This window comes from Amphibalanus amphitrite, unplaced genomic scaffold (assembly GCF_019059575.1).
Source record: "Amphibalanus amphitrite isolate SeventyFive unplaced genomic scaffold, NRLGWU_Aamphi_draft 000109F_arrow, whole genome shotgun sequence".
Lineage (NCBI taxonomy): Eukaryota > Metazoa > Arthropoda > Thecostraca > Balanomorpha > Balanidae > Amphibalanus > Amphibalanus amphitrite.
Window position 1 is genome coordinate 594,492 of NW_024881604.1, and position 8,951 is coordinate 603,442.

Below are 8,951 nucleotides of genomic sequence, written 5' to 3' on the forward strand. Positions count from 1 at the left end.
TTTTCATTTTTCCTGCCGCCGTCTCGAAGGAGCAGTGTCGGAACAAAATGAACCAGGCACCAACACACTTTATTGGATCAGCTGAGACGGAGGAGGATGGCGGCGACCCGAGAGTCGGCCGACACAAACACCAGACCTTCTCTGCTCGAAAACAGCATCCACCAGAGGCTGGTGAGATAGGAATGAGGGGCCGTGCATTGTGCAAGGAGGGACAGTGCACAGCGGCAGTGCGATGGAGGGGCGGTGACGGAGGGGCGGTGGACGAAGGGACGGTGGACGGAGGGGCGGTGGACAGAGGGACGGTGGACGGAGGGACGGTGGACGGAGGGACGGTGGACGAAGGGAGGTGGATGAGAGGTCGGTGAACAGAGAGCCTGTGGACGAATGCAGGGCGATGGAGAGGGGTGGACAGGAGGTTGGACAGAAGATGACGGTGAATTATTGAATCATACCTTTGAATTGTAAAGGAAAATAGACGCTCACGAAGTATGAATCCACGTAATCTATGCTAGACACATATGGCTGCATAGCAGACCGGTCGCGTTCAGGGATCGCCTCTCGATCTAGGCGCAGCCAAGGCAATGGCGCAGCTGTGGTTAATGGTTCACCCCGTGCCGTGTCGGGAAGAAGGACGGAGCCTCGCCAGCGACCGGCCCAGTCGGCGCACCAGGCACCTCCGTGATAAATGGAGGGATATTAAATTTTGAGGTGATTCAAATCGGATCATCAATTTGATTTTCCCAGATGCTCCCCAATCAGGTGGTCCCGTATGCTGTTACATGTCAGGCCATAAAGATAGCCAGCATTTAAGACCTTTATTGATCAAACAACTTTTGTTACAAAGTCTTGGCTCCAAAAATGATCGTTACTTTCGATTTCTGATTTTTCGTTATGAAACTCAACTTTATGCATAGCCTGAAAGAGCTCACATTCAACTATTATTCTGTATGCCAGAGACACCAAGAGTCATTGCTGCTGTTTCAAGTGTGCACATAAATCGTTCACAACCTACTATGGACGTCAAACCCCTTGAGGCCCCACTTTTTTGCGATAATTTTTAAATGCGTCAACTCTCGTTGACAATATTCTGGCAATGTGTGCTTCAGAACCTGCCGAAACTTTTATTACTGAGGTATTTTGACGCCAAACGATTATTAAAGGTACTTCTCATTCACTCGTAATGTTAAATTTCACGGAACGAATCTGCTGTTTGGGTAGAGGCTACGCGCTCATGGGGCGGAGCCACGTAATGACGTCAGCGCTAAGCTCCGCCCTACCCCTCCGGCGCTCCTTGCCCGGCGACCGGTCACTCGCGTCTCTCGCTCCATTCAGGCTTGATGGTGGGCGGTAGCTGGTAGCGGTAGCGGGCGCTGGTAGATGGCATTTAGAGCAGATGGCGCTGGTGGCGGGGCTCGAGTGTTGCCGAGTGCAAGCCTCTGCCCGGGCCTGAATTGACCTTAACATTACGAGTGAATGAGAAGTACCTTCCATAGTCGTTTGGCGTCAAAATACCTTAGTAATAAAAGTTTCGGCAGGTTCTGAAACATACATTGCCAGAATATTGTCAACGAAAGTTGACGCATTTAAAAACTATCGCAAAAAAGTGGGGTCTCAAGGGGTTTGACGTTCATAGTAGACGATACACAGAGGTCCCTCCTTGTGAATGCTAACATTAACTTAACATAAAATAGAAGATATTTTTGAATGAGAAGCACTGTCTGAAGCACTTTTCGTTTACATAAGAAATGAGTGAATGACATGGCCACATGGAGGCATGGAGGCAGCTCGTTTGTTGTAGTTGTGAACTGACTGGCCACGGTCAGACGTGCATTAGGCTGGAAACTTCGTTCGCTAAAACCACCCGATGGCCGGTAATTGCATGGCTCTATTGGCAGATTGAGGTGAATGAAACCAGTTACTAGCAACCCTGTCGTGAAAACGAACCTATTGTCAGAAAGTTAACAAGTTGTTCTCTGAAACTTGAAAGCTACTCTACACCCATTATCTTGTTCCCTGGCCACAAAGCTTGGGCCTGGGATGCATAAATGGGTATATAGATTGAAAAGGTCACTAAAAGAATAAGAAATCCCAAAAGACAGGCCAAATGCACACCAACACAACATGGGTGAGGACACAGCACGATATGTGCACCATGGATCATTGGGAGGCATGAAAAGGAAGCCCATTTCTGTCGGCAAGTCCCGCCCATCACATCCTCCCAGTCCCCGTCCCGTCCTCGCCGATCGCCGTCCCCCCAGTCTCCTCCCCGTCCTCCAGTCACCGTCCCGTCCTCCCACTCTCAGTCGCGTCCTCCCAGCTCCGTCCCGTCCTCCCTGTCTCCGTCCCGTCCTCGCCGTCCTCCCATCTCAGTCCCGCCCTCGCAGTCACCGTCCCACCCTCCCAGTCTCCGTCCCGTCCTCGCCGTCCTCCCATTGTCCGTCCCGTCCTCCACTCTCCTTCCTTCCAGTCTCGGTCCCGTCCGCCCAGTCTCCGTTCCCCGCCGTCCTCCAGTCTCCGTGCCGTCCTCCCCAGGTTGACCGGGCACCTGGTTAACCGTCCTCCAGTCTCCGTCCCGTCCTTTCCGTGCCGTCCTCCCACTATCCGTCCCCTACCGCCCAGTCTCCGTGCCGCCCAGTCTCCGCGCCGTCCGCGCCCCCGGTCGGCCGGGCACCTGTTTACCATCCCTGGCTGAACCGCGCCGCCGGCGGCACCGGCACAGCTCACTGACGCGTGCGTGATCGATTCGAGATGAAAGTTAGTGCCGCCGCCCTCACAGGCGAAACACCGGCGGCGAAACGAGCGCCGCAACTGATCAAAGCCCGCGACCCCAGAAAGACCTACGTGTCACGATCAATGACTGGCGAGTGAAGTCAGAAGGCGACTGCGGAAAGAGACCGATCAGAGTCCCCATTAGTTGTTCTGTCCTATCGATATGCGTCCTTTGAAGTGAAAAGGAACGCTACTTTATTCTCCGTTTCTTAGCATCCCTGACTCTTTGTTCGAAATGTATACGGGAGCATTCTTTTGCGTCGTCTCAATAAATTGAAGTATCTGCAAAGATGCACGGATGGTAGATAACAGATGAATACGCTTATCAAGCAGGTCACGCCCAATCCCCATGCTATACCGGCTTCTGTTCCCCTTTGCCGCTGATCCCGTGTTCGGCGTTATTTTGGCCGGCCACGCCCGCGCTCCGGTCGGGTGTGGCCGACGCCGACCTGCCGCCGATGAGCGATGGCGCACTGTGCGCCGCTAATGTGGTCATTTGAGGCCAGGAAACACCATCGGGCCGCCGCCGCCGCTGGCACCATCCCACCTTTTCGGGCCCGCTTTAGATTTGATGGCCTCGTAAGCGAGAATAGATGGCCAGCGGTCGTCCCGCGGACTCAACGGTCGCGCCGCGCTCCGCATCGGACCCCAGTTCGGCTCCGATTTCCGACTGCACCGGACTCCGGGGTGGCTCCAATTCCTGACCACCGGACTCCAGTTCAGCATCTCCGACCGCCACACTCCAGGGTGGCTTCATCTCCGACCGCCACACTCCAGCTTGGCTCTTTTTCCGACCACAGGACTCCAGATTGGTTCAGATTCCCGGTCCCCCGGACTCCACCGTCGCTCGTCACCACGACTGTAAGGCTGAGGTACTCTGTAAACGCGCAGTCTTCATACATCCGACCGACGGTCGCCAGCCAGGCTCTCCATGGCTTCCAAGTTCCAACAGTTGAAGTCAAGGAAATTGGAGCAATCAACACCTAAGCTCGGTACAACCAAGATGCATAGGCGCTACCTTGAAAATGTTGGCTGAAACGTGAGTATATATTTATCTGGTATGGAGCCGTAAAGGTCTCGTTTGTTGGCCGTAGTTAGACTGAATATTATGAGATGCTGAGATGTATTTCAAGTAACTAAGATTCAAACTAGTTCACTTGGCTTACTTTGATACTGATAAATAAAAAAAGAAATGAAATATACAGGCTAAATTACCTTGCTAATTACCATGGCGACAAATTTACATTTCAATATTATGTGCATGATTTCAATTGCCCGGTAGTTCACACTTGGACTAGCGAGGAGTAGTGGATCAAATGCAGTAAGTCCCCTGTGCTATGGAGTTGCCTTTGCGATATATCTAGTCTGACTCTTTAGGGAGCGGTGAGAGACGACTTTAATGACTTGGTGGGCGCAGCTGTCACAGGTAATGCGCCGAAAGTTTCCCGCTTCCATGGCTGCGTCAAGTTTCCTAATATCACGCTGGAGAACGAGAAACGACAGTTTGGCGCAGACTGTCGACAGGAGCCTGCTCGAGTCGTGAACAGGAAGACTGAGAGTCGAGTGCGTTCAGCTATCGGAAGAGGCGTACCAGTTTCTGATAGCAAAAATCGGTATAAAAAGAATAACAAAGTAAAAAAGAAAAACAGAACAAATAGAGCATATAAACAGCATTTTCCAGACTGTTGCATGCAGCACAAACAGATATAATACGATGTTTTCACGAAATTTGGATCTGAAGGACTGGGGGGAGGGGCACGCATGTGCGATTAGCCAAGTGCAATTAAACTATGTATGAACTTACGATTTGAATGGGCCTAGCACGGGCACAGCTGTCAGATGAAATGCACCAAAAGTAACCAGATCCCGCTTCCACGGTTGCTTCGAGTTTCAACTCCTAATCATAAATGAATTAGTGTGTTTACTTATCGTCGATGCTGGGATTACGCTCAAACTTAACGTTCAAACTAGAACGTAACTTCATAATCTTATGCCGCTGAGCTCGGCAAAATAACCTGACTTGACTCGTGTGTTTATTCATAGCAAATATAATCAATAACTAATATCCATACGACTATCTATAAACTACAAAAAAAAAACATAACCGTCATAGGCGTCATAATAGAAGCAATGGACCCGCAATCGCGATCTCCCGAGTCCAGACAGTCTGTCCGCGATCTGCGGGGTTCCGCCGCGCCCAGCGCAGAGCCAGAAATAGACTGTCCTGGTAGGCTGTACCGCATCACACCCGTGCTCAGCGGGACAGTCGCGTCTTCAGGCCGGCGGCAGACGCGGCTGCTATCAGTATCGGGAGCCGAGGCGAACATAAGTTTAGGGACAAAGGCTTATGATTTGTATTTGACTAATTACAGCATGTCCTGCATTTTCTACAACTGGCCTTCACAAGAAAATATCTTTTAGCATTTCACCAATGAGGGTAGGAGGACGAATCAATAGTAAATGAACTGTAGCTATGTCCACCTCGATGGGAGAAAGACGACACCCAGAAACCAGACGAGTTAGGTACGTCTGCAGAAGATCGAAAGTCGTAAGACGTGGTAAGGTGCACAAAATATTTCCATTATCATTAATCGGCATGCAGCGGATATGGTGGATATGCCTTCAAGTTCTTACAGTTGTTCAGAGATGTGCAGTGTGCACTGATCAGCATTTATGATCCACGGCTGTGGACGGTGAACGAATTTGAGAACCGGCCCAATCTTACGAAATGACACACTATTCTATTCACGGCATTTGGTAACATTAACAGTGATACCAGTGCCGACAAACGGTTATCCGAGTCAACGAAATGATTCTTTGGACCGTCAACATACGATGGACTGAAATGCGTAAAAAACCTTTTTGCATTTGATAACCGTTTTCTGCAGCTGAACTTCAGCCAGTGCTGCCATATAGAGGTCTGCACCGGCCGGCTGCAGCCGCGGCTGGCTGCAGCCCCACGGCTGTGGGCCGGGGCGGCTGCAAATATCTCCAAGAACACGGCTACGGCTGTGGCCACGGCTGTGAGATTTCAAGCTCAATCTTAAGTACTCAAATATAAAATTTTAAATCCTTAATCTTACATTCTGATAAGCAGTATAGCCTGTAAAAATCATGCAAAGGATGCCCAGCAACATTGAAAGTGGTGAAGCCTTTGAGAACCTGTAATGGTTTTACCATTTGCTGTAGGGGAGTTTGCACTCTGGTACAGAATACTAATAATAGGTACCAATTGTTCCTTCATTATCAAGAGCTTGACAGTTTCAGAAAATGCAACATGTTGCATTGTCACATCCCTCTCAAATCAATCTCACCTGGTCATTAGGAGAGCACCTTACAGCTATTGAAGACGAGCGTTCAATAATTCTTTCAGGTAATAGAAAAAGAAATCATGCCTAGGTAAAGGCAGGTAAAGGCTTCATAAAATATTATCTAAAATACCTCTTAGATGAATTTCTGGATTTTCGGCAAGTCCAATTACAAAATATAAAACTGGCGCTTTATGTTCTAACTGGTGTGTGAGTGACCGCTAACAGAAAATGCCGATCAATGAAGCCAATGGAATTAGATTATAAGTGAGCATGAACCTTACTTACGGTTAATTCACATGATGGTGAAAACCCTGAACACGTAATTCACATGACGGTGAAAACCCTGAACACAATATTTCTTACGCGAGCTGTTGACTTTACTAACAAAATGACGTCTTCTTCTAGAAATGTAAAAATTTGATACTTGATCTTTGTTTTAGAGCAAGTTTTTAACTGCATAGCGTTATTATTTAAAAAATTATAATTTTTATGGCTGTTTATAGTGAAACAAAACAATTTATTGCCACTTCCTTTCTATTGACGTCATTAAAAACTCAAGTAAAATTTTTGATTGAAACAGGTAATTGTGGCTCGCACGTCCTTGGGGATTTGAGCGAAGATCATTATTTGGAAAAATCAAACTAGATGAATGTTTTTCTTTCTTGGATGCTCACTAGTGTTTTGATGCCTTGCATATCAAATCAGTTTGAGACTTGCTCGGAAGGCTGCTTCAAGCCTGGCATATCACACCCCAGAAAATATGCAAGGTAAGAAAGAAGCAAGAGTTTTGACTTAGACAATCACTGTTTGACAGTCCATCAACTTCAGTTTCATTTTCCATACCTAACATTGATAATGAAAAGCATCAGGGTCTGTTGTTCTGTCCCACAACCATGCTTCAGGATTTGGCATTAGATGTCTACACTGCTAGTGCTTCTATTCTGGTTTGTTGTTTATGTTTTCTGTTGATGTAGGTACCTACCTACCCATCTTTCTTAACAACTTGCAAGGGCTTGTGTAGGCATGCATTGCGCATCAGGCTTCAGGCCTTCGGCCTAAAGCCAGATACACAACCACTTAACCTATGATGCTTCATGAGCTTGAGAATCTATAGCCCATTGCAATGTGCCTTTGGCTATATGTTTCAACTAAAAACAACTTAGTATATACTATTTGGTTGCATTTCATTGAAAGTATCAACGGCCGGCTGACGGCTGGCTGCCCACAGTTTGCCACGGCTGTGGGCGGCTGTGGCTGTGGAGCCACGGCTGCGGGGCGGCTAGGCTGTGGAAAATTGCAGCCGTGCAGAACTCTACTGCCATATCCATTCCACGGCGTTTATAAGATTGATCCCAGGTGATAGTCACCCTTTTACAGCCGATTGCGTCGTGGTAGATATCCGATTCCGGCATTCCATGATCAGCGAGCTCGTGTCTGGTGTCCAAGTGAGCTGCTCTCACTCACTTTCCCACCCCGGTACCTAAGTCAGCGGAACGTTTTCAGTGACCCAGTGCGGCGACATCGCCCAGTAACCGGTCGGAGCGCTCGGGAGGACGGTCCACGGACGGCAGTCGCTAGGGCCCGCGGACAGCAGTCGCCAGGGCCCACCGCCGTAAACGAGAGATCGGCCGTGGGCAGGTCGCGAATTTCGCACGTCGCTTGGCGGCAGTGGCCATCCATCTGTCGACCAGGCGCCGTCCGCAGGCCGTTGCTCAGCACACAGACATCGCCGCGGTTCTGGGTCGCGGCACTGCATGGTTCAGGTCACCGGCACTGCCACGGTCCATGGTGCCGGCACCGTCATGGTTCAGGGTGCCTTAGCTTAGGGTGCCGACCACACAGACCTCACCCGCCGGCCGCCCGCCTCTGGCTCCGTTTGCTGCCGGAGCGGACAGGCCCAGTCTGGCTGGGTTGATCGTGCAGACATACGATAGCCGACCAGAAAGAGCGGAGCAATGTATCAGAGCGGCGCCTATCGTTATCCCTCTACCTCAACCAGGCCCAGCCCCTCTACCCACCCACACTCACCCATGGTCCACATACGCAACTGACTTCCCCGCTGGGCATCCTTGTGTCAATAGCGTTGGCCATGGCGCTGGTAATAACGCCACTTAAAAGCGTGGGGCCCCCGACATGAGAGGCCTCGTCCCGATGTAATGACTGTGTGGGCGCCGTGGACGGGGTGGAAGGGTAGAGGGGGGGGGGTCAGATTATGTCAAAATGGGACCACTCGACCCCACCATAAGGTCAACTCGACCTGCGTTACGATGCATTGCAGCGCGCCAAAACGGCGCCCACGTTTTTAGATGTCACAATTTTACGGTGAGTGTGTTATTGACGGCGTCATTTTATACGGAATGGTTATTTTCAACTGCTTTATTAGTGTTGTTTAAAGCCTGATTCGAAGCAAAGTAAGCGGCTTACTTTAAACCAAAACATTGCGTAGCATTTTCAAAGAAGCCAATTGTGTGAACAAACAAGGCACTTCAGCCACCGGGGATGGCGCGCTTTGTAACACTGAGACACTTTCAGTTAAAATTATAAACATGAAGGGTTTGAATAAAAAAAAAATCTTAAGAACATAAGCTCTCATGCTAAACAAACTTGAAGACTAACTATTTACCGAAGACAATAGTTCATTAAAGCAAAGTGGCGTGGAACTGTGACTGACACTCCATTGCGGTTCCCGTCATTTTCTGCTCGGATATTATAGCTTTGTTTTGCTCCCGTCCGTCCGGGACCATCCCATCCCGGCGGCACGGCGGCGGTGACGGCACAGCGCCATCGCCGCCGTCCGCACCGCATTAGAGCGCGTTCTGACTGGGCGCAGCTGCAGCGACTCTCTGCCACTGGCATAACAACACGACCTCG